This window comes from Pseudonaja textilis, unplaced genomic scaffold (genome assembly GCF_049901715.1).
Source record: "Pseudonaja textilis isolate UNSWEBS1 unplaced genomic scaffold, rPseTex1.2 PTEXSCF20, whole genome shotgun sequence".
Classification (NCBI taxonomy): domain Eukaryota; kingdom Metazoa; phylum Chordata; class Lepidosauria; order Squamata; family Elapidae; genus Pseudonaja; species Pseudonaja textilis.
In genome coordinates this window covers 205,377-232,254 of record NW_028262864.1, presented here as the reverse complement: position 1 = coordinate 232,254, position 26,878 = coordinate 205,377, and the positions used below count along the sequence as shown (strand labels likewise).

The following is a 26,878-nucleotide window of genomic DNA, read 5'->3' as shown; positions in this document are numbered from 1 at the left end:
CTCCTCCTGTGCTCCCGTTGGTTTCTTCTCGTAAGGAGACGCCTGCTTCTGACATCCACCCAGCAATCATCTAAATTATTACCTTCACCTGAAGTCTCCATAAGTTCCTCATTGTCAGCCGTTCCCGGCTGATAACCTGATTGAGAAGCAGAGGAGGTTGAAGGTTCAGGCCGGTCCTGCAAATCAAATGTGTCCTCATTCAAAATATTTATTATCACTGCTGACAGGAACTGTTAGGACTCCTCTTCGAAATTCAAACAGACAGAGCTCTTTGCAGTAACATCCTCATTCAAAACTGCAGGCAAAACTGTTAGACTCCCCTTTGAAATTCAAACAGACAGAGCTCTTTGCAGTAACGTCCTCATTCAAAACTGCAAGCAAAACTGTTAGACTCCCCTTTGAAATTCAAACAGACAGAGCTCTTTGTAGTAACGCGTGCTAATTAACTGGCTTGCCCATCAGATTAACGTTTCCTGGTTCTGACGTCAATCCACGATCTAACAGTCATCAGATTCAAAGTTCCTAACAGGATTGGTCCTTCCAATCACAACACTATCCCCCACCTCAGGGCCCTTCCCCGAGTCTTACGTTCAGGATGTGGTTTTGAAGGGAATTCTGCATGATATCTTGAACAAGGTCTGGGGCATGTACCTTGGCCACATCCTGCCAATAACGAATCTCCGTTTCATTTTCTAATCTTCCCACAAAGTACTGGAATCATCCCTTTTTCCATCGTGAATCATAAATTCCAACCACTGTAGTATCTGTAACAGGTTCAGTGCGGGGCCTAGATGTGAAACGTGCCAGACCTAAGGCCTCCTTAAGGTCAGGTCTACCCTGTTTTCCTGACGAGCCAAGAGTGGTTTCAGGTACGGGTCTGCGGTTCCCTCTCCGATTGCAGGAATTAACAAAATGTCCCAGACCCCCGCAATAAAGGCACAAGCCTTCCTGGAACCGTCTCGAACGTTCCTGCGCTGTTAAGCGAGGCGGAGTGCTCCTAACTCCAACGGCTCCTCTGTCATAACTATGGGTTGGAAAACTCTCGGTGGCGTGGGTTGTGCGAAAAACGAAGATGGTTCCATACCGAGCCGTTTGCGTCCACGTTGCTGTAAACGAGCTTCAATTCGTAAGCACTGAACTATTAATGCATCCAAAGTTAAAGCCCTCTCTGCATGGACCAGCTCATCTTTGATGGCATCAGACAGGCCTTCCTGGAATGCAGCCATATTGAGCCGGTTCGTTCCAGTTGGAGTCCAAACACAGCACCCGAAATTCTGCAACGTATTCCTGAAGGGAACGTTTCCCCTGAGTAATGTCCTTCAACTTTCTGTCCACAATTTGTGATTTAATCGGGTTCTCAAACATTACGTTCATCTGTTGAAGAAACCCCTGGAAATTGTCCAATAATGGGCTATCCTGAATTAACAAGGGAGTAGCCCATTTAGCAGCCTGCCCAGATAAAAGGCTGAGAATGAATCCCGTCCTGGCCCGATCATTTGGAAAGTCTTCAGGCCTCAAGGACATAAATAATTGACACTGCCCTAGAAATGCCGGAAACATGTCCATTTGCCCAGAAAATTTCTCCGGCATGGATACTGGGCTTTTCCTCACAGGAGGGGCAGGGGAACAGCAGCAGGGCTTGGTAAGCTGGAAACATAATTCAGCAATTGTGTTACCTGATTCTGAAGCGTCACATTGCTTTGCAGTAGCTGATTAATTTGCTGTTGCTGCTGCTCGACCAGGTTCTGCAGCTTTTTTGTATCCATCTTGATTTAGAGATGATTTGTTTTTCAGGCTTGAAAGCAAAAAATGTAATGTCTTACCTATAAGCTCAGATGAGCAGACGAAGTTTCAAAACTCAAAATATTCAAACGTAAGACAACACCGAATTCAAAGGAATAAATTAACTCAGTTGTCCAGTCTTTTGGCAGACTTCCCGGAACCCGAAAGATGGTTTGTTTGTTAGGTCCGGAACAAAAATGTTATGTCCCACCTTCCAAAATAAACAGATAAGGCTGAAAGCAGCAGTCCTCGCAAATAAAGGCAGCAAACAGGAACCTTCACTGATAACAGCTGTAGATAGCCTCCACAAGATAGTCCAAGTTAATAGTTCCAACGAAATAAATCCCAGTCCCAACAAGATATTTCAGGTTTAAATCCTCCAAGCCAAAATCTTCGGTTCTCCTTGCAAACAAACACTTTGTTCGGACAATGTGCAAAGTCATCTCTCTCCCTTTATAGAGCAGCATATAATTAGTCTAATTACTGATCTGCCCTCCTCCTGTGCTCCCGTTGGTTTCTTCTCGTAAGGAGACGCCTGCTTCTGACATCCACCCAGCAATCATCTAAATTATTACCTTCACCTGAAGTCTCCATAAGTTCCTCATTGTCAGCCGTTCCCGGCTGATAACCTGATTGAGAAGCAGAGGAGGTTGAAGGTTCAGGCCAGTCCTGCAAATCAAATGTGTCCTCATTCAAAATATTTATTATCACTGCTGACAGGAACTGTTAGGACTCCTCTTCGAAATTCAAACAGACAGAGCTCTTTGCAGTAACGTCCTCATTCAAAACTGCAGGCAAAACTGTTAGGACTCCCCTTTGAAATTCAAACAGACAGAGCTCTTTGCAGTAACGTCCTCATTCAAAACTGCAAGCAAAACTGTTAGGACTCCCCTTTGAAATTCAAACAGACAGAGCTCTTTGTAGTAACGTGCTAATTAACTGGCTTGCCCATCAGATTAACGTTTCCTGGTTCTGACGTCAATCCACGATCTAACAGTCATCAGATTCAAAGTTCCTAACAGGATTGGTCCTTCCAATCACAACAACTTGCTATGCTAAAAATCTCAATAAAAGGGAGCACTGGAATTTGCTCTGGGCTCTCATCCCGAGAACACTCGCTTGTGTCTCATCTTTTCCATGAGAGACCACCACACAACTAAGAGACTTAAATAAGAAATCGCAAAAATCCACTTTGACATCAATAGGCAATTAAGCTGAAAATAAAACAAAATGTCAAAGGGATAATAAAGATTTCTGGACACTAAATTTTTTTTTTCATAAGCAGAAAGGGAGAGAAAAAGAATAAGGGCAGGATCTGGAAGAGGGAGGAGCCTGCCTGGAATTAAAAAGAATCTACAGTAAAACTTTAACAAGACTTTTAAAAGATACATTTTAACTGAAACTTTGTAACTAAACAGTAACCCCAGGAAGAGAAAGTGAAAAAAAAAGAGCAAAAAGAAACAGCTTGCATGTATTTGGATTATTTGGTGATCTTTGGATTCTTGGTTGTTACATTTGAATGACTAAAATTAATCGGGTGGTTGTTTTAAAATTTATACAATGGCACCACTTCTGGATGAATTGAAAATGGAACTTAAAAAGTACAAAGAAGAGGCACAAGAAGGGAAGGGTTCTTTTGGCTTCATTTTTCAATTCTTAGAAATGGAGATTTGGAACTATGAGAAACAACAAGAAAAGACTGCAAAACAAGAAGACTGGGACAAAGAAGAAGCCATCTTTAATGAACAAGCAATTTTATGTGGGGAAGAAAAAGGAAAGAGGGGGAGAGAATGGAGAATTTAAGACTTAAAAAAACAACCAAAGAAAAGAAAAATAATTTGAAAATAAGTATAATACTGGAAAGCAACAGAAAAGGGGAATACAGAAGAGAGAAATAGAGGTAGAGAGACAAGGGGGTAAAAAGGGGAGAGAGAAGAGAGAGAGGGAAGAAGGAAAGGAAAAGAAGTTGCAAAGGACTGGAGCAACATATACAGAAACAGGACCTATTTAGAGATAATGGGTGAAAATCTAACTGAAAAAGGGATTCTGTAAAGGTATATAAAATTGTATTGTTATATTAGTAATAGAAATAACTTTAGAAAATTGGAAACAATGTATGATTAAAATGAGGGATAAAATAGTGTAATTTAGTGAAATGTTTGTGAATAAGTGAAATAAAATAAATGAGAAAATTGAATTAGGAAGGAACAGGAACATTTTAATTAGTTAATGTTTTATAAAATATAAGTGAAGGGGGGGAATTAATTATGGAAAGCTTATAATTGTTCCCATAGAAGTATGATATTTAATTGAAAAGTAATGTTAAAGAAGTTAAGACTTTAATGAATATTAATATTAATGATAGAATTGAATTGGAATGGAATGTGTTGTTTTAATTACATACATTTATAATTTTTTCTTTTTTTAAGAATATAGTGTGTATTTTAAGAATGTACCAAGCAGAATCCGAATGGAAGTTATGTATTATATTGAATGTTATAACTTTAGGGTATATATTGAAGCCTAAATAAGAGTTAAATGGATAAACTTAAAAGATATAAAGGCGTCATACTCCAATCAGTAACTACAGGAGAAATTTTGTTTAATGAGAAAAGATAATAGATAATTGAAACAGGACAGACAAAAATATAAATACAATAATTTGAATTGAGATGAGATAATTAAAATAAAATTGAGAAAATTAAAAGAGGGGAGAAGCTATGCAGAAAATGTAAAATAGTAATAAGATATGAAATAGAATATAAAAATGAGCATGAACCTGAATTTGTGTCTGTACGAAGAAATGTAACCCGGGATTACGCTACTTTCAAAAAAGATGTTTTATTTGTATTTTTTTTTCTGTTTGTGAAAACTCAAATAAAATTTACAAAAAAAATGTTTTAGAATGGCAAAGATGTTTCAAAACATATCTCCCAAATGTTGGAAATGCAAACAGCTACCAGGTTCTTATTATCATATGTGGTGGACTTGTCCTATGGCAAAAAAATATTGGTTAAAAAAAATGAATGTGGATTTTTGTGGTTGAAGTCCAGCATCTTTCATCCAGGCCTTTGGCAAGGAAGAGTAAGAACCTGCACTTCATCATGCTTGGCATCTTTTATCTTTACATTTTAAGTTTTAATGATTTGGTTGTAATTTCTTTGATGGTTAAGAGAATCATTGAGACAAGTTTAATAAAGTTTAAGACAAATTTGATAGCAAGTTTAATACATTATTTAATAAATTTAAATTAATCATAATTGCTACAACACACTGACTCTTGAGTTACAAACCTAAGATAGTTTTCAAATCTTCAGTTATATTATCATAGCAAAGGAAGATTTATCCTCAGTTAAGGAGAAGTCAAGAGAGGATGCAGCCTAGAATCCTTATGTACAAACAGTTCAAGTCCAAGGGGGATTGAATTCCATTGATTTTTATCTAATGCTAACTTAGTGCTGACCTTTAGTTGATTAGATTTTTGTGTATAGGCTTGAGCAATAAATCTTCTTAACTGGAACTTAACTATGGTTCTAATTCTTTGTGCCTGTCTTGAACTAGAAAATTTCATGGCTCTGTTCATGAAGGGATCAGATAGGTGGAAACACACTAAACTGCAGGAGGATGCCCTAGTGTGCACAGTAAGGAAGATGACCTTGATAGAGATATGCAGACTCCATTACCTAGGCAAAATGGACTAAAGCTTTTTTAGGTTTCGAACATCCAGATAACACTGAAAAGTAACTCAGACAAGACACTTCCCTAATTCAATGAACTATAAAGAGGAGGTGCAATACAATCAGACTTCCAAGGTACTGTTATTTTAACCAATATCAATAAAAGTAGTTTTAGACATCCTATGGAGTTGATTTCATGATGTACTGCTAGGTGGAAAAGACCTTGGGAGATGGGGGAATGGAGATGCTGCCTAGTGAATGGTCAGATAAGAGACAGCATAGCTTGCAGCTGCAAAATAGGTAGGGCAAAAGAAGAAACCTTCCCTAGCTTTTCAGGCTGTAAAGGGCACCATGTGAGAATTGTACTTTCAGACTTGCTAGATTGATGTCAGCCTTACCAAGTTAGACCAGACAGCAAACAACCAGATAAACTAATTTTACTATATTGTAAAGTTTCATTAATAAATCTGTCCATTTTTCAGATACAACCTATGTTGTCTGACTATTCTCTAGGTAGCATCTCTTCCCACTGTTTCACAAGGTCTTTCCCACATACTATTGCAGCCCCTGTCTACTAGTGGGGCTGACACCTAGCCTGAGAGTCTTCATCTGTAGCTCACCATTAAGGGCAACAATTCAGATATCCGTTGCACTCATTCACTGGTTTTTCATTTCTATACTACAGCTCGGATTCTTCATCTATTTCCTTTCTCCAGCGATTGAGCAGGGAATTGAGCATGAAGAAGTGCAGAACCGATCCTCCGCTGACTTGAGAATCCGGAAAACACAGGTACTACACACAGATACACTGTACAGTAAATGTAGGTTTTTACTTCCAATAAACGTTTAAGCACAGTCCAAGATAAGCAGTCCAAGTCATTCATAGGTAATGCAGTCAGTGTTCAGTTCAGGGATAATCCAAATATCAAAGTCCAATATCAAAAAACAGTTCAGTAACAAACTTACATCAACAATCAGTAACAGTCATTTAGGAGGAACGGCAACACTCTCCAACAGAAAAGAACAGAAACTCACTGAGACTTCTTTCTGAGACTAAACAACCCAGGTTTCTGGCTCCATCTTATAGCCATTTGCGGAACCACACCCAATTACAGTTGTAGCATTTTCTTAAAGATACAGTATTAAAATGTCTATCCTAGTTTATATATTTCCAACCCAAATAACTGTTAGGTGACTTACATTCCTAACATTCTCCCCTTTTGGGTAGGACAATATATACAACCTTACATTCTAAGTCCATAATCCTCACAGCAAGCCTTATGCTTTATAGAGCCTTGGGCCTTTGTAAAATGATCTGCTATATTGTTTTCTGACATACAGTATTCTAGCTTAATCATCTTACTTTGCATACATTGTCTCACATTTAAATATCTTGAATCTGTGTGTTTCGTTCTTTTTTTAACAGCAATATTTGAAGCCATCTGTATTGCTGATTGGTTGTCTTCGTAAACAACAACAGAATCTGTTACATCAATTCCCATATCAATCAACAGTTGCCTGTACAAACTAAATCTGTACATAATAAAGATAAACATGAGAATTCAGCCTCCATTGTTGACAAACTTAGATGTTTCTGTCTAATAGACCTCCATCCAATCAACACTTTTCCCAATAATACTACAGTACCCAATGTAGATTTTCGTGTATTTATGTCTGTAGCAAAACTTGGATCAGCATATGCAGTTAAACTCAGTTCATCTTTAGGCTCCAAATACAATGCATAATGCATTGTTTGTTTCAGATATCTTAACACACGTTTAGCAGCTTGCCAGTGCTTTTCAGTTGGCTCAGATTAAATCTAGCTAATTGGTTAACACAGTATGCTATATCTGGCCTTGACCAATTATTGAGATAAGATAAACTATCAATCAAAGACTGATAAATGTTCTTATCAAAAATAGGACTTTGAACATCACTATTGCTAAACTCCTGGCTCATTGGTGTTTTAGCCGGCTTACAAAGTTCCATTTTAAAATTCTTTAATAATTGGTTAATTTTATCTGCCTGTGCGATTTTGTATCCTCCCCTAGTTCTATCTATCTTTAAACCAAGATATTGTTTAATTTCACCTAACTGTTTTATCTTAAATTTCTTCTCTAACAGTGAAATTATTTTAGTAGCTTCTTGTTCAGTTTTGGTGATTAATGCTATGTCATCAGTAAACAATAGCAACAATGAAATTACACCATTACTTTCTCTTTTGAACAAACATGGATCAGCCATGCCAGCTACAAAGCCCATCTTAGTTAATTCTTTAACTATACACTGGTTCCACTCATATCCTGATTGCTTCAAACCATAAAGACTCTTTTTCAATTTCCAGCAATCAATTGTATTATCATTTACGAGACCTAAAGGTTTCTTTAAATAAATAGTGTGTTGCAACGGTGCATGCAGATATGCCGTCTCTACATCCAAATGATTTACAATGTATTTCTCCTTAGCTGCCCACACTAATGCTGCCCTTAGTGTAGTAGCCTTCAGACTAGGTGCAAACACCTCATCATAGTCATTTGCTCTCTGATTGAACCCTTGTGCTACTAACCTGGCTTTATGGGTAACAGTCCCATCCACACCTGTCTTAATCTTATAAATCCATTTACATCCTATGGCATGTTTACCTGGTGGCAACTTGGCATTTTCATATACCTCCAATTTTTGTAATGATTTCAATTCCTTATCCATTGCTTCCTGCCAAGCAGCCTGATCCTTAGCAGGATACAATTTCAGTTCATTATAATTACTAGGAACTGTATTCACTTGGCATACAACACTAGCCTGATATCTACCAGGTGGTTGTGTTACTCAGGTGGAACATCTTGGTAATACAAGGCTTACTAGTGGACTTTCCTGTTTCACCTGCTCCTGTTCTTCTACCTCCTCCTGTGCCTGTTCTCCTACCTCCTCCTGTGCCTTTTCTTCCTATTTAATGGCTATTTATGGTTTACTTAATTCATCTTTAGGGACTATTTGCATGTCAATAATAATATCATTGCTGGATTCCTGTTCCAGTTTATCCCACCCAACGTGCTCAAGAAATTTAGCACTAGCACTACAATAAACATGAGCAGTGTCTGGATCCCAAAATCTAAACGATCTAGGGTTGGCCTCATAACCTACAAAAAGTAACTTCTTAGCTCTATGTTGCCCTTTCAGTCTTACTTGTGAGGGAATATGCACCCATGCTGGAGCTCCAAATGTGTGTTGGTAACTTAAATTTGGTTTTCTGCCATGCCAACGAGTGAATGGCAATTCACCAGTTGTTGTATTTACTACATTGTTTAAAACATGGTTATTGCACATTATGGCTTCACCCCACAGTGTTTCAGGCAAACCTGAATCAGATAACATAGTGTGAGCCATGGCTTGTAACGTTTGCCCTCTTCGTTCTATAAACAAGTCATGTTGTGGTCTGTAAGGTGCAGAACGTTTATGCTCAACACCAGCCAATTTCAACATAGTTTGGAATCTCTTGTTAATAAACTCAGTCCCGTTATCAGTAACTAAAGTAATTACTTTATTCCTCATTTTTCTCTCAGCAAATCTTAGCCAGTTAAAGAAATGTTGGAATGTTTCTGTTTTGTTTTTCATTAGATAGCAGAAACCATATCGTGAGTAATGGTCCATAATACTCAAAATATAGCAGGCACCTCCTAAACTAGGTTTCTTAGGACCAATTATGCCAGCAAAAACAACCTCTAAAGGTTCTTTGGTCTTAAACCCATTAAGTCTGTTTGCTGGAATAACCTTGCTTTTCTCTTGACTACAAGCATTACAGTTTAAATACTTTCTACAGGGTTTCAATTGTACTTCCTCTGACAAGTTGACAGTTTGTTTCAGCATTTTGAAATTAATGTGCCCCAGACGTCTGTGTAATAAATGTATACATTCATCATGTGGCTTAATATTGTTTTGTTTTTTTTGAAAACAATTTTATTGTTTTTTTAACAAACAAACAGACAAAACATAAAAACATCAGCTCTCATCCGTACTTATGTACAAACAGTGTGTCGGTTGGTTCATCAGTTTTGTGCATTCATTTCGTAGTCATAATTACAATTACCTTACATAATAAGTCTTATTATCAATCCAAACTTATATATCCTCATATCATTATAAAAAAAAAGATTTGACTATACTTTTATTCAATCATGCCTAATGAGATAACTATGATTAAAGTAATTTATTCTATAACAAATCATATAATCATACCAATTCTATCCTAAAAAAAGAAAAAAAAGAAAAAAACATTTTATAAATATCAAATACCAAAAGAAAAAGAAAAGTGAAATCAATAATATTCCTTATTGTCTAACATTCTAAATATTCTATTTTTGTATTTCATCATCCAGCCATTGATAGAAAAGGTCCCAAATTATATAAAATTGTTTATCTTCTTGCTCTCTAATTTCAAATGTCAATCTACTCATCTCAGCACATTCCAATATTTTCTTGATAACTTCTTCCTGCAATGGAATTTTCTCATTTTTCCAATTTTTTGCAAATACAATCCTAGCCGCAGTTAATACATTCACAATCAAATATTTCAAATCTTTACTATAAACATCTGGTAAGATTCCCAATAAGAAAAGCTCCGGTTTCAAGTCTATATGCTTCTTTGTCATTTTTTCCAACCACATGCGATTGTAGTCCAATATTTTCTAGCATCCTCACAAGTCCACCACATATGGTAGTATGAACCAGGTTTCTGATGACATTTCCAACATTTTTCCGATTTGTTCTTGAACATTCTTGCTATCCTTGTCGGGGAAAATGCCACCTGTAAAACATCTTATACAAGTTTTCTTTATAGGCTGTAGACATTGTCATTTTATAGTTTTGCAACCATTTCTCTAAGTCAATCCCATATCCAAAATTCCTCCCCCAGGCAATCATAGTTTCTTTAACTTGTTCTTCCTCTAGCTTAATTTCCAATAAGTAACCATATAATTTTTTAATCACCTTTTCATCAGTACCCATCAAAATCTTATCTAAATCAGTCTGTTTATCATAAAATCCCTCTGTTTTGGAATCCTCATCATACCTTGAGTGTATTTGCACATATGAAAACCAATTCATCTGTATACCTTGTTCCTCTAATTTTTGTATCGATTTAAGTTCACCCTTTTCATCTAGTAATTCCCCATATCTAACTGTTTGTTCCTTTTTATAGATTATAGGATAAGAAAAAGCTTCTATCGTCGATAACCAAACTGGAATTTTCAAATAACATTGTTTTTTTATCTTCTCCCAGTTTAACCACAAAGACTCCCGTATATAATGTCTTCTAAAATAGCCCTGTGTTTTGGTTCCCTTATACCGTAGAAAAGCATGCCAACCCAACAGCAAATCATGACCTTCTAATGTCAACAATCTAGCCTTCCTTAATGTTATCCATTCTTTAACCCACATCAAATTTGCAGCTTGATAGTACAACTCCCAATTAGGCAGGCCAAACCCTCCTCTAGTTCTAGCATCCTGCAAGAGCTTTAACTTTATCCTTGCTTTCTTACCTTGCCATATATACTTCAACACAATTTTATTTAAGTCCTCAAAATAGTCTTTTCCGAGCCTAATTGGTATTGTTTGAAACAAAATAGGATTCTGGGTAGAATATTCATCTTAATTGTTGAAATCCTCCTATTAATGACAATTGTAAGTTTTCCCATTTCTTCAAATCTAGGGCTATCTGTTGTTTAAGTTTAATATAGTTATTCTCTTTTAATGTACTACATCTTGGCGTCAAATATATCCCCAAGTACTTAACCTTGTTTGTGACTTGGATTTTCAACAATTCTGCTAATTCTTCCCTTTGTCTTAGTAACATATTCTTTGACAAAATCTTTGTTTTATCTTTATTTATTTTCAGACCGGCCACCTCACCATATATCTCTATCTTTTCCAGCAGCTTCAAGGCTGTCTCTATGGGATCTTCTAAGATAAAGACTAGGTCATCTGCAAAGGCTTGTAATTTAAATTCTTCCTTTTTGATTTTCATTCCTTTTATAGTTTTATCTTCTCTGATATTTCTATTCAACACTTCCAAAGTCAGTACAAATAATAAGGGAGAAAGGGGACAACCTTGTCTTGTGCCTTTTCTTATATTAATAAAATCTGTAAATTCTCCCTCCATCATTACCTTAGCTGTTTGTTCATTGTAAATTGCTTCTATTGCCTGAATAAATCTTCTAGCAAAGCCCATCTGTTCCATTAACAGTAACATAAATCTCCAATTCACATTATCGAATGCCTTTTGGGCGTCTAAAAATATCAAGGCCATTTGCTTTTCAGGATGTGCCTCATAGTATTCCAAAGTATCCAGAATTACTCTCATATTGTCTCTAATTTGCCCCTTTGGCAAAAACCCATTTTGATCTGGATGAATAAAATTATTCAAATATTTTTTGAGTCTTTCTGCTAATATAGAAGCAAAAATTTTATAATCTGCATTTAATAAAGAGATCGGTCTGTAATTCTTAATTTGAAGTGGATCCGCCTCCTCTTTTGGAATAAGCGTAATATAAGCCTCTGACCATGTTTTAGGTATCATCTTCTTTGACATAGCTTCATTCATAACTTCTAACAGTGGGATACACAGTGATTCTTGAAATGTTTTATAAAATTCTACAGGAAACCCATCTGGACCTGGTGCTTTCCCGTTATTTCGTTTCTTAAGTGCTTGACTTAATTCCATCATTGTTATATTACTTTCTAGCATTTCTTCAGTCTCTTTGGGTATCTTAGGTAAATTTGCATTCTGCAGGTACTGTTTAACTTTCTCCTCATCAATATCTTCTTTCTTATATAAATGTCTATAGAAGTCTTGAATAATTTCTTTTTTCTCTTTACTGCCATAACAAATTTGACCTTGGTCATCTATTAACTGCAGTATTTTCCTCGACTCTTTCTCCTTTCTCAACTTATATGCTAGCCATCTACCTGGCTTATTTGCATCTTCAAAATAATTCTGTTTAGCATTCCTAATTTTCTGTGCCAGTTCTTCTTTCTCTATTAAGTCCATTTTATGTTTAGTTATATCCAGTTTCAGTTTAACGTCTTTTTTCTGAAGCATTTTCTGCAGTTCCTTTTCAAGTCTTTTATACTCATCCTCCAAGGCTTTAATAGCTTGTCTTTTCCTAATATTCTTTTTTCTTATATAGTCTATTATCAAGCCTCTGGCATATGCCTTCATTGTATCCCAAACATTCTGTATTGAAGTGTCTTCTTTTCTATTTTCTTTAAAAAAGAAGGCCAGTTCTTTCTCCATCCATTGTATAAATTCTTTCTCCTTTAGAATAGTATTATTTAACATCCATCTCGATCTTTTTTTTTTCTCCCTTCCATTTAATTGTCAATGGGTTATGATCAGCCCAAGTACTTGTTTCAATATTTACTTCTTGAACACTAGATATTAAATCTGTTGAAATCCAAATCATATCTAGTCTGGACCATGATAAATGTCTATTTGAATAGAAAGTATATTGCTTAAGTTTAGCATTTCTTTCTCTCCATATATCTTTTAAAGTTAGTTCATCTATCATTTTAAAAAAAGATTTAGGAAGTATCTTTCTGTTGTGCTTTGCCGTTGTTGCTATATAGTCCAATTTATTGTCCACAATTCCGTTAAAGTCTCCCATCATAATTATATTAGCATAGTCCAGTCCAGTTTTCAAATGTAGTTTTTTATAAAATTCTTCTTGTTTATCATTCGGGGCATAAATTGCAATCAAAAGTATCTTTCTATTGTTGTCCATTATTTCCACCATTAATATTCTCCCATCTTCATCAGCATAAATCAGTTTTGCTGGGGTAGCCTCTTTAATATATAAAACCACTCCTCTTTTCTTACATTGGGTCAAAGAAGTAAACAATTTCCCTAATTTTGGTTGTACTAACAGTTGTTCATGTTGCTTTTTAATGTGTATTTCTTGTAAGCAAATTATATCAAACTTTAATTTCCCTAATTTATGAAAAATCTTCCTTCTTTTAGCAGCTGAATTCAGTCCATTTATATTTATTGTAATCAGTTTTTTCTCTTCCATGGTTGTATTTTATATTTAGATTTAGCCGCTCTCGTGGATCTTAATTCAAGCTGATCTTTAATATCCACCTGTCCACCTACTGCGCCTCCTTCTTTTCCAATCTCCATTTGTTCCTCTTGAGATTCAATTAATGAAATCTCTTTTTCTGCCTCTTCTTCTCTCCCTCCAAAAAATTCTGCGTAGAAAAGTTCTGCTTTCTCAATTGAATCAATTCTATATCTCTGTTCTTGCCATGTAAACATCAATCCTTCTGGGATCAACCATCTGTAATTCACCTCCTTTTTCAATAACATTTTGGTCAGAAGTCGATATTCTCTTCTCCTCTCTCTCACTCTTCTAGGTATTTGTTTTAGGACCAAAATTTCTTTGCCTTTATATTTCAACGTCTTCTCTCTTGCCGCTTGTAAAATTTGTGTCTTCATGGATTTTTTTAGTAAATCGGATATGAACTTCTCTGGGCAGATTATTTCTCATCGCGTATCTTGTAAAGACTCGATATATCTCATCTATTCCATCCATCATCTTTTCTTCTGTTATTTCCAAGGCGTCCGCCAAGATTCCTATCATTATCGCAGCCAAATCTTGCCCTTTTTCTTCTTCTATATTTTGAAATCTAAGATAAAATTCTGACCTCTCCATCTCCCACTTCAGCATCCCACTTTTTCTTGTTCAATCACTGTTAATCTGTTATCAATATTTCCAATCTTCTCCTCTCTTCGTTTACCCCTTCTTCAACTTTTTTGAAGTCTCTCCTCATACTTTGCCATCATCTGTTGAATATTTTCCACTTTTTCCTCCATCCTCCCTGTTCTTTGTTCGATGGTATCTGTTTTTATCTTAAGGTCTTGAATTCCTTGCATGATCATCTGTAAGGTTACTTTTTCTTGTTCTTTTTCTTTATCTTGCTTTTAACATTGCCTGAATTGAGCGTTGTCCAGATGGTGGGGAGGCAGAGGTGGACACAGAAGCACCCGAAGGTATAAGTTTCCTACTCATTTTAGATGGTTCCAAATCTTCAAATTCTTTCAAATTTTAATCCAATTAAAAAAAAAGTGGCCAATTATAATCCAAAATAAAAAAGAGGGAAAGGAATAAAGAAAAAAATAGAATGAATTTCTTCAAATTCCACACCTTAATCCAGCCAAAAAAATCTCAATTGAGAAAGGAGAAAAAAAAGAAAAAAGATAGTCCAGGTATACATTAAAAAGAAAAGCAAAAGTCCCAATGGAAAAGAGAGAAAAAAAATCAAAATAAAATAAAAATGAAAAATTCAAAGGCTTCCCCTTGAAAATAAATAAAATAAAAAATAAAAACCTTACTAGAATAAAAATATACAATAATGCTGGTAGAGGGGTAGCGGAACTAAAAAAAAGATTAGAAAAGAAAGTAGAAACAATACACTGCACTCTGCTTAGTTGTCCAAGGCTCTAATTATGACTCCTTCCCTTTCCCACAAGCTTCAAAGCCAAGCCATAAATATTTAATTGTAGACAGAAATCCAGAAGAGCACCTGTAATAATATTCTACTGTGCTCTTCCCTCTATCTTATCAAGAAATGTCCTTGAGAAGGAGTCTTTCACATCTCTCTCCAGTTCAAGTAAAATATTTCCAAGCCTCTAGTTGGCAGTGTTACAAAGTTTCTTAGTTCTCACTTTCCCCCTCCTCTCAGGACAGCATAATTAAAATAAAAAAAACTGCAAGAAGTATATACATATATATACAAAACAAAAAAGAAGAAAAAAAAATAACCAAAGGGAGCCTCTAGCCTTAAAAATAAAATATAAAAAATCCAAAGGGAGAATAGGAAATATATATATAAAAAGGAACAGTCCGGTTATCCAGTAAATGACAATGAAGTCCGAGACTTCTTTCTGAGACTAAACAACCCAGGTTTCTGGCTCCATCTTATGGCCATTTGCGGAACCACACCCAATTACAGTTGTAGCATTTTCTTAAAGATACAGTATTAAAATGTCTATCCTAGTTTATATATTTCCAACCCAGATAACTGTTAGGTGACTTACATTCCCTACAACTGTCATTAACATTGGTCTGTGGCATCAACACTGTGCATTCCCTCTTGTTGGTGGGTAAATATCGTGTGATAATACCAGGTGAATCTGGCCTGTCCACTGGAGTCAGGCTGGTCAGCCACACGCAAATCCATACGATTGCAACGATAGAGAATTACCTCAACGTCCACTAAATCAGACCGTGGTGCCACCTGTATTAAACAGATACCTGTTTTCCAGCGACCTGTTCAATCTCCAGGCAGCGGACTCATATGGATTCATTCCCCAATATTCAATTCTGGCAAATTTCTGGCTGATTTGTCATATCTTGCCTTGAATACTCATGCCAGACCGCCAGGCAGCCTGGGGCCGCCATTCAGGTGGGGAAGGAGAGGCCAGCTGGGATGTGCGTGCATTGGCATCAATGGCTCATGGAGGAACAGCTGATTGTTGGATCACGGGTAGAAGCCAGAGGCTGGGCATGCTAGGCTGGGCATGCTAAGCCAGGATTGGTGGCTGGGGCATGCTAGGTTGGGTGTGCTAAGCCGGGATGGGCATCTGGGGGCTTGGCCGGACTGCGGTAGCCGTATTTGAAGCAAGCTGTCGATGGGAGGGGAGGGGGTGTAACGCCGGGGAGGTTGGAGCATGCATGATATAAAGGGTGGTAAAGTAACCATGGTAGCACAAACTTTTATTCCTCCTGGTTGGTCGCTTCATGCCGGGTCCGCGTTTTCAGATAAACATTATCACATTGACTGGTGTTGCTGGCTTTTCTTTATGTAGGACACCGGAACATGAAAGGAAGTTTGTGCTGGACTGGCAAGGTGCAGGTGGTGCTAGAATGGCAAGCTCGGAAAACCCAGAAACAATTGCAAAGCTTTTTGGGCTTTGCAAATTTCTACCACAAATTCATCCCATCCTTCGCAAGAGTGGCTCTCCCCCGCATGGACCTCCTGAAAACCAAACACCTAACTAGGAAGCCTAGGCTCGAGTACCTGTTGAAATGGACAATGGCATGTCAGCAAGCCTTCAAAACAATGATGGCGTTTTTTGCTAGGGAGCTGATACTGAGACACCCGCACCCCACCAAGCATTTTGTAGTCCAGGCTGACACTAGCGATGTGGCTGTGGGGGCTGTTCTATTACGGACCAATGAGTGGGGCAGACTACAACCCTGCGCCTACACCTCCCGCAAACTAACTGACACAGAACATTGATGGGCTTATGGGAGAAGGAGGCCTTTGCAGTCCAGTGGGCCCTAATGACATGGAGGCATCTCTTGGAGGGGTGTGTGACACCATTCGAGGTCTGGTCTGATCACAAAAACCTCAAGGCCCTACAGACTCCACACAAACTGTCACCCAAATGGGTCCGGTGGGCACTGTACTTCAGGCATTTCAATTTTACATTGAAGTATATTCTTGGGGGAAGAAATTTCCTGGCAGATGCCTTATCGAGGAAGCTGCAGTATAATGGTAACCGGGAAGAAATTGTGCATGCTATGGTGCCGGGGCCTTCGCAAGTGGAGCATGTGGGTGAACGGAGCCAGGGTATGACCCCCACAGGGGAAGGGGGTGGACAATATCACCCGTTCTGTGATGACCCGTAGTCTCTCAAAATAACCCCAAACCCAAAACATACATTAAAGTCCGGTAATGCCTTCAACTTAACTTCACTGTTTTATTAGGCACAGTTTAAAGTCACAAAAGTAAATAATGAGGCAAAAGGAAACCAAAACAAACTGCACTGACGAGAGTTCCGAAGCAAGCCAAGATAATTAATCATACATTCTAGGAAGATAACGGGGAGAGTCCATGGGAAGAATGCCAACAAAGATAAACCTCTTTCAAAGGAAACACTAAACTTTGACTCCAGCAATTCTGACTACGCAGTTACAAACTTATATACATAGCTCCCAGCTGCAAGCCACGAGGAGAATCATGGTAATCTCCTCCTGAGTAGACCTCGCTTTTCCCTGATCCTCTCCTCTCTGCATGCCCTAGGATGGATAGGGGATGAGCCTGGATCCTCTTCTGATTGCTCAGCTGGCCTCTGCCCTTCCCCAACCTCCTCCACCACCTCTGGAGCCACACTCCCACTCCCTGTTGGCTGTTCCTCCTCTTTCTCAGAGTCAGTCTCCACCAGGGGCATGACACGTTCCCTACAAACAGCCCTGCTCACTGACCCCGATTCAAGGCAAACCAGCAGCTGCTTACACAAGACAACGGCCTAGCTTGGAAAGGGTCAAAAAGATATGTGCCTGACTCCCAACATCTGGCCGTGTTGCAGAAATGCCATGACGCCTGGACTGCTGGGCATTTTGGATTCTTGAAAACCCTCCTTTTGACGAACCGACAGTTTTGGTGGCTGCGGATGAAAAAAGACCTGGAGGACTATGTACAGAGCTGCCCCATTTGTGCCACCATGAAGAAGTGATCAGGGAAGCCTCCTGGCCTCTTACAGCCAGTGGCAAATCCCACCCGGACCTGGGAGAAACTGGCCATGGACTTTATAGTGGACCTCCCAGAAAGTCGTGGTAACACTGTGATCTGGACCGTAGTCGATCTTTTCTCAAAGCAGGCCCACTTCGTAGTTTGTCCTGGCCTCCCATCAGCTCAAAAACTAGCAAAGCCACATTTATCGGCTGCACGGAGTGCCATGAAGGATCATCTCCAACTGGGGGGTGCAATTTACAGCAAGGTTTTGGCGGGGGTTTCTGAAGATGATGGGGTCCTCACAAGGCCTCAGCTCTGCATTTCACCCTGCTACCAATGGGGTGTCTGAAAGAACCAACTTGATGGTGGAACAATATCTATGGTGCTATGTTACATACCAACAGACTGACTGGGCCGATCTATTGCCATTTGCCAAGGTGGCAAATAACAACGTGGTGCATAGCAGCACCAGTTTCACTCCCTTCCAGTTCACGACCGGAGCCAAGTTTGTCCTGCTACCTGAGTGCCCTCGAGAGATCCCTGCAGACATAGAACTGAGTGACTGGCTTGCAGGCATGAGGTGTGTGGGGGATTGTGCCAGGGAGGCCTGGCAAAAAGCGGCAGAAGCCTGTAAAGTTCAAGCAGACAGGAAATGTAGCCAACAAGCACCATTTAAAATAGGGGAGCAAGTGTACCTCTACAAAATATCTTAGTCTCAAAGTACTCAGTTGGAAGTTGGCCCTAAAAATTTTAGGGCCCTTCCCAATTGTACAGGTCATCAATCCTGTTACTGTGGAGCTCAAACTACCCCCACTCCTTGGTAAGACCCACCCAGTGTTCCACAGTAGCCTCTTATATCCAGTGAGAACGACAACCATACGAGGGGACCCAAATCAGGCAACACCAGCCATCCAGGTAGGAGGGGGACTGCACTACAAGGTGAAATGAATACTGGACTCCCGTAGACATAGAGGCCGGGTACAATATTTGATACAATGGAAGGGGTATCCCTTATCAGAAGCTTCGTAGGTGAAGGAAGAGGATGTAAGAGCCCCTCGGTTGGTGAAACGGTTCCATCAACAAAACCTGGGCAAACCCGGGGGGCGGACAGCAGATACCCAGGAGGTGTCTAATGGTGTCCTTTGTCTTCCAGGTGTCGTCCCCCTGGTAGTGGGCCGCATGTCAGCCCTGGACCGCCAGACAGCCCAGGGCCGCCATTCGGGCAGGGAGGAGTGGCCAGCTGGGATGCGCACGCATGAGCATCAATGGCCATGCAGGACTGCCTTCCTGGCAGGGAGGAGCTGCCAGCTGGACGCCTGTGTTCCATACCACAAGGATCCTGCATCCACAAGGCTTCTGGACTTTACTCAACTGATCGTTGGCTCATGGAGGAACAGCTGATTGTTGGCTCATGGAGGAACAGCTGATTGTCAGATCACAGAAAAAAAGCTGATTGTCAGATCACGGGTGGAAGCCATAGGCTGGGTGTGCTAAGTTGGGATGGGTGGCTGGGGGCGTGGCCAGACTGCGGTGGCCATATTGGAAGCAAGCTGTCGGTGGGAGGGGAGGGGTCTAACATGAAGAGGGGTTGTTGGAGTACGATATAAGGGGTGGTGAAATAACCACGGTAGCACAAACTTTGATTCCTTTCTGGTTGGTCGCTTCATGCCGGGTCCACGTTTCCAGATAAACATTATCACATCGACCTGTGTTGCTGGCTTTTCTTTACGCAGGACACCGGAATGTGACACTGTAACTTTTCTGGGACCCCTTGTATCACAGGGCTCAAGCAGCTTATTTTCCACTGGTAAGGATGTATTTAGTTTCCTTGATATCAGTCTCTGTGCCAGACTACTTTCCATGCCTTCAATTGGAGTATTTCTCCAATGTAGAATGGCTTTCCATGGGTATTTACCATCACTATGTGCTTTCTTGCATAGGTTCTTAACAATCTTCACAGCTGATTCAGCTTTGCCATTAACTTGTGTGTGTGGTGTGGTGAGAAGTCACATGCTCAAACTCCAACTCAGCGGCAAATTTCCTAAAATGTGGGCTTGTGAACTGAGGACCATTATCAGAGATCACTTTATCTGGTTGGCCATGACGTGTAAACTGAGCCTTTCATCTCTTAATGGTAGTTTCAGCTGAGCAGTCAGGAAGAAGTTCAATTTCCCAAAAGTCTGAATGATGATCAACTAATACCAGGTACTCTTTTCCTGCATAGTTGAACAAATATGTACTGACAATCTGCCAAGGATGTGACGGTATCTCATGTGACATTATGGTTTCTTTTTGTTGCAGATGTGCATATTCATTTCAAGTGAGACAATTGCTAACGAAGTCTTTGATTTCACTTTGCATGTTAGGCCAGTAAAGAGTGTCATGAGCTTGTCTATAGCATGCCTCACCCCCAATGTGGCTTGAGTGTATATGCAATAACATCTCTGATCTCAGTGACTTTGGCACTATGACACTTGGACCCTTGTACAAGATACCATTTTGTATGCTGATCTCATCTCTGAAGGACCAATATTCCCTCACAATTGAAGGAACTGCCTCCTTCTCATCTGGCCACCCACTCAGAACGATAGCCTTCAGTGCCTGTAAGGCTGAGTCAGTGTCTGTATGCTGCCTGAGCTGATGTAGCTGCTGATTTGTGATGTTAAGATAATCTGCTTGATTGACTTTGGCAAAGAAGGTTTATTCCTGTTGCAACAAACAAACCATATGATGCTCATGCTCTCCTCCAGGTATCACCTGATATGACATAGCCCTGCTCAGGGTATCACTGATATACATTTCATGTCCTGGCTTGTAGACAACACTGAGGTTGTAATGCTGTAAGTTAAGCATCATGCTCTGCAAACGCTTGGGAGCACACAAAAGGGGCTTCTTGAATATGGCTATTAGCAGCTTGTGATCAGTTTCGGCTGTGATTATATCCTGATCATAAAGATAATGATGGAAACGCTGGCAGGCAAATACAATATTTAAACATTCCAATTCAATTTGAGCGTAATTTAACTCAGCAGATGAAAGAGCCCTGGATGCATATGCAACTGGCTGTCCTTGCAATAGGCAACATCCTAGGCCATTTTTGCTTGAGTCACTTTGAGTTGTAACAGGCTTTGTGACATAGTATTTTAACACTGGGGCAATGGTGACCAAGTGTTTTATCTCCTGTACTGCCTGGTCATGCTTGGGAAGCCAGTGACAAACCACATCTTTGTTCAGAAGACGTCTCAATGGCTTGAGACGAGGTGAATAGGTTAACCCTGGCAACACCTCAGACAAATGTGGCAGGAATTTTGCAAAGTATGTGACAAAACTGATAAACCTCTGCACCAATTTGGCATTGGCAGGTGGTGGCATGTCCATGATGGCCCTAATCTTATCTGGGTCAGCTTTTAAGCCTTGTGAGGACAGGATATGTCCATGGAAGTTTGCATTTCAAATTCCCAGAGGTTGTGGGAGGAACTGCTGGCTGCTTGTGAAGGAAGCAGAGGATGAGTAGAAAAGAGACAGGCAGTTTGAATTGCTTCCATTGCACTTCAAATTCCCAGAGGTTGTGGGAGGAGCTGCTGGCTGCTTGTGAAGGAAGCAGAGGGTGAATAGAAAAGAGACAGGCAGTTTGAATTGCTACCATTGCAGTTCAAATTCCCAGAGGTTGTGGGAGGAACTGCTGGCTGCTTGTGAAGGAAGCAGAGGGTGAGTAGAAAGGAGAATGATAGTGGCCCGCATGCCTAACAACATGCAAATCACATAACTATAAACCAAGAATACCAATAAGACATTTAGGGTAACTACGCTTGAGATTGTGATTTTATTTTATTTCAAAATGATCAGCTTAGTTCAGTGTAATACTTTGGAAAGGAGAAAGTGTGAATCAGGTATTACGCACCAGTCACACAAGAAGAGCAAGGCATCCAAAAGGAGAAGCCACCTTCTGGTTGGGAACTCAATTGTAAGGGATGTAAATTTAGGAAAGGATACTGAGGTTTTGAAAGAGGTCAGGTGTCTACCAGGTGCTACTGCCAGCAGAGACAAGAAGCGTATTCTTAAGATAGTCAAGAATGCGAGCAAGGACTGTGATGTTGATGCTATTATACATCTTGGTACAAATGATCTATCCCAGAAGGATGTACTTTCTGTTCAGAAAGACTTCCAGAGCTTGGGGTGTGAACATAGTAATATGGGCTGTAGGCTTATCTTTTCAGAGGTTCTACCAGTATTCAAGGAACAAAAAGGAAAGGGTAGCGTGTAGCAGAGTTTAATGTGTGGCTAAAGGAGTGGTTTAAAAGGGAAGGCTTTGGTTTTATTAGTCATGATGTCTGCAGCTGGTCCAATGAAAAACTGCACAAAAGAGATGGTTTGCATCCATCAAAGAAAGGGACTGAGTTACTTGGCATTAAATTCACAGATTTTCTGGATAAACATTTAAACTGAACAGCAGGGACAGAGAATTAATGGATTCAGAACATTTCTGTCCCCAGCAACCTAAAACTAATAAGGATACCAGTGCATGCAAAATAGATGTTTGTGCAGGTAAGATTATCAACCTTGATGCCAACCAAAACCAAGCATTTAATAGTGAGTGCCATACCATGTGCACTAATCAAACAGGTGGCAAGAAAGTAGGGACAGGCAGGCACAACACAGGTTATGTAGACAGTAAACACAGCGTCAGACATAAAGATCTTGGTCTACTTCCGGTTTGTCGGCTTCGGTGACAGCAGGGATTCGCCTTCTCTGCGATCCCTGCTGTGCTAGTCAGCCTTGGTGCCTCCGATCCTGACGGATTTGAGGCTAAGGCTGCCCTGTTGGGGCAGCTGAAGAAAGGGGATCCGGACAGGGGTGTGGGCTATCGCAACCCCCCAGCCAGCAATAACCCCTTCTCTCAAGACGGTGAAGCGGCGGTCTTATGGCCGCCATAAAGAAGCCGGCAACTGGATAAAGAATGCGCAGGAGGAAGAAGGAGTTTTAAAACGAAAGTCTTTTCTTGGTTGAACTGGGACCTTAATGACACATTTAACACCTGGGAAAGTATTGGCTTGGAAGCTATAATGTTCCCGATTGATGTTTTCAGCTGCGAAGAAAAGTGACGAAAAGGGGAAGTTACTCTCCCTCCCTTATGGAATTAACAAATGGACAAGGGAAACCAGCCTTTTGATAGAAGGTAAAACTTAAACTCCTTTGTTATAAGTGGGAAGGGAGAGGCTTGGGAAAATAAATTTTTACTCTAAGATTCTGCTGGAGGAGATGCCTTGAAGATAAAGAGAATAGAAATTAATTCTAAGAAAGACTTAAAGCACAGATTGGATGTTTTTTCTTTCCCTAATTTGACTTCACCCCTAGAAGAGAAATTGTAAAAAGAAGCTTGTACTCTGCCTGGACTGTTTGATGACTGTGGGACTTTGGGACTTTTGGGAACTGTTTTAAGTTTGGAAATAACTGATTGGTTTAATAATAAGAAGAGGATACAGAAAGAGAAGAAGAAACAGTTTAAAATGGCTCTATCTCTTGATGAACTAAAACAACAATATTTAAAAATAAAGAAAGAAGGCAAAGATGTTATGGGAGAAGCCCTTTGTTTCCTAGATATGGCGCTTGTCATGTGTCAGCAAATTAAACAACAGCTGGAAGAAGCCGAGGAAGAAGAAGCCATTTTTAATGAACTAAACGGTGTGACTAAGAAAGAAAGGAGAAAGAGAGGAGCGAAAAGGAAGGACTTAAGAAATAAAAAAATGTTTATGAAAGAAAAAGAAGATGCAAAAACAACAGAATGCTAGAAAGCAAAAGGAAAGAGCAACAGAAAGCAACAGAAAGGGGAAATCAAGAAGGCAGAGGTTTGGAGAGGAGGGGGTAAAAAGTTTAGGCGGGCTAACAAGGAAAGGGAAAAGGGGGGAAAAAGTTACAAAGGTATAAAACAAGATAGAGAAAAGGAATTTTTTTTAGGGATAATGGGTAATATAAGGGATTTTTTTAAAAAAAGGGGGATTCTGCAAAGTACACATGAGTATTGTAATAGTGGTATTTGTATTATAAGTAGATAATCAGAACTTTTTAAGATCTAATAAAAGACTAAAATATCAAGGTATAACTTTAAAAGGTTTAATAATGAATGATATTAAGTTTTAATAAAATACTAAAGGGAATGTTTAAAATATTAGTTTAAATATAGAGTTTAATGGACTAATGTGTTGACTGTTATGGATTTATTATTGTAGTATTGGTTTCTGAAATAGTAGAATGTACTAAGCAGAATCTGATTGGGATTTAGGTGTTATTTTTAATTTTAATTCAGGGGAATGATAGAAAGGCATCATACTCCGATTAGTGATTCCAGGGGAAACTATTCTTTTTTAAATTGGAAATGAGACAGATGTAAATGGAGAAATGGACAAAAGATATAAAAATATTTTTCTTTAAAGCAAGATTAAATATATAAAACAGAATTAAGATGAGGCAAAAGTGGAGAGGAGTTATATAATAGATATAGAATGGTAAATAAGAAGGGTAATGGTATATAAGAAGAGCATGAATTCAATTGAAGTCCATACAAAAAGAGGTAATCTGGGGCCAAGTTACTTTCTAGAAGAAAGTTTTATGTTTTTATGTTTATGTCTTATGTGTGTGTGTCTAATTAAGAATTAAATAATAAAATCTCGGAGGAAGACTAGATGAGAATAATTATAAACAAGCCAGAGGAAAATATAAATGTGATGACTGAATACCAGATAAATTAGAAAGGAAATATGATTGAATAATGATTAAAGAGAAACAATGTGGAATTTGGTAAAGGGAATTTACGTGTTTATATGGAAATGGGATAAATTATAAGTACGTGATATAAAACAATATGTTACCTGCCTTGTAAAGATCTACAATGGAAAGAGGTTTTATGTTTTTAATGTTTAATGATGTTTTGTTTTGTTTGTTTGTTTTGTTTGTTTGTAAAATCAATAAAACTTGTTTTTTTTAAAAAAAGACATAAAGATCTCAAGTGCTTATATACAAATGCACAAAGTCTGGGGAACAAGCAGGGTGAACTCGAACTACGAATACATGAAGGTAAATATGATATAGTTGGAATAACAGAAACTTGGTGGGATGAAACCCATGACTGGAACATACTAGTAGAAGGATACAAACTATTCAAAAAAAACCAGACCCCATAAAAGAGGAGGTGGAGTTGCACTGTTTGTAAAGGACCACTATATAGCTACAGAAATGCATGAAACCAAAGATGAAAACCTCCTAGAATGCATATGGGTCAATATAAAAGAAAAAAAAGAATGACATGGCCATAGGTGTATATTATAGGCCACCCAATCAAGCAGAAAAAATAGATGTCCTTTTTGCCAACCAACTAACAAACATATGCAGGAAACACACAACAATAGTCATGGGAGACTTCAATTATCCTGATATCAATTGGAAAACTAATTCTGCACCAAGTGAGAAATCAAATAAGTTCCTAACCAACCTAGCTGACAACTTTGTTGTCCGAAAGGTAGAGGGACAGCCATACTGGACTTAATTCTTACAAACAGAGAAGAAGTGATAGAGGGAGTTGAAACTGCAGGAACCTTGGGTGAGAGTGACCATGTCATACTAGAATTCAACACAACACAAACACAAGCAACAGAACATAATGACACCAGAGTCTTGGATTTTAAAAGAGCTGATTTCAATAAACTCAGAGAGAACTTGGGAAAGATTCCATGGATGAAAATCCTAAAGGGGAAAACAATTCAAGAATCTTGGGAAACTCTAAAAAGTATGATCATAGAAGCCCAGACCAGCACAATACCACTGAGAAAGAAAAACAAGAAATCCAAGAAGAAACCAGCATGGCTACACAAAGATCTCTCTGGCAAATTGAAAGAAAAAAAGGACAAGTACAAAAAATGGAAAGAAGGACATACAACTAAGACAGAATATCAACAGATAGCCAGAATCTGCAAAGATGAAGTCAGGATAGCAAAGGCTCAGAACAAAGAAAGACTTGCAACAAAAGTCAAAGATAATTAAAAAAAAGTTTCTTCCAACATATAAATAACAAGAAAAAAATCAAGGAAACGGTCCACTAAAGAGAGAAGATTGTAAGGAAGTCACAGGCAACAGAGAGAAAGCAGAGCTGCTTAACTCATTCTTTGCATTGGTCTTCACGCAAAAAGAAAATATAGCTCAACCCACCAAAAACATAACTGTAATAAACAGACCAGAAATAAAAGTTAAAATAAGCAAAAATTAGTAAGAGAACACCTGTCTGATCTTGATGAACACAAATCACCGGGGCCTGACAGATTACATCCCAGAGTTTTAAAGGAGCTGGCAGAGGTCATCTCAGAACCACTGCACCATATCTTTCAAAAATCCTGGAGCACCAAGGAACTACCAGAGGACTGGAAAAGAGCTGATGTGGTTCCCATCTTCAAAAAAGGAAGAAAAACAGACCCAGGAAACTATAGACCGATCAGCCTAACATCAATACCCGGGAAGATACTGGAAAAGATAATAAAAAAACAGATCTGCCAACATCTAGAAACAAGTAAAGTAATAACTAGCAGTCAGCACGGCTTTTTTAAGAACAGATCATGCCAAACCAATCTTATTTCATTCTTCAACACAGTGACTAAATTAGTAGACCAGCAAAATACTGTGGACATAATATATTTAGATTTCAGCAAGGCATTCGACAAAATAGACCACAACCTACTTCTTAGTAAGCTAGAAAAAAGTGGAATAGATAGCACCACCACTAGATGGACTCGCAACTGGCTGGCAAACCATACTCAACGAGTAGTCCTTAATGGGTCTAAGTCTACATGGTGGGAAGTAAGCAGTGGGGTGCCACAAGGTTCCGTCTTAGGCCCAGTACTCTTCAATATCTTCATAAATGACTT

General features: G+C 38.9%; 1 pseudogene; it reads left to right on the top strand.

Annotated features, from left to right (window-relative positions):
* LOC148123732 (syntaxin-1B-like) overlaps positions 1 to 26,878 on the top strand; it is a 130,450-nt pseudogene that overhangs the window by 87,704 nt on the left and 15,868 nt on the right.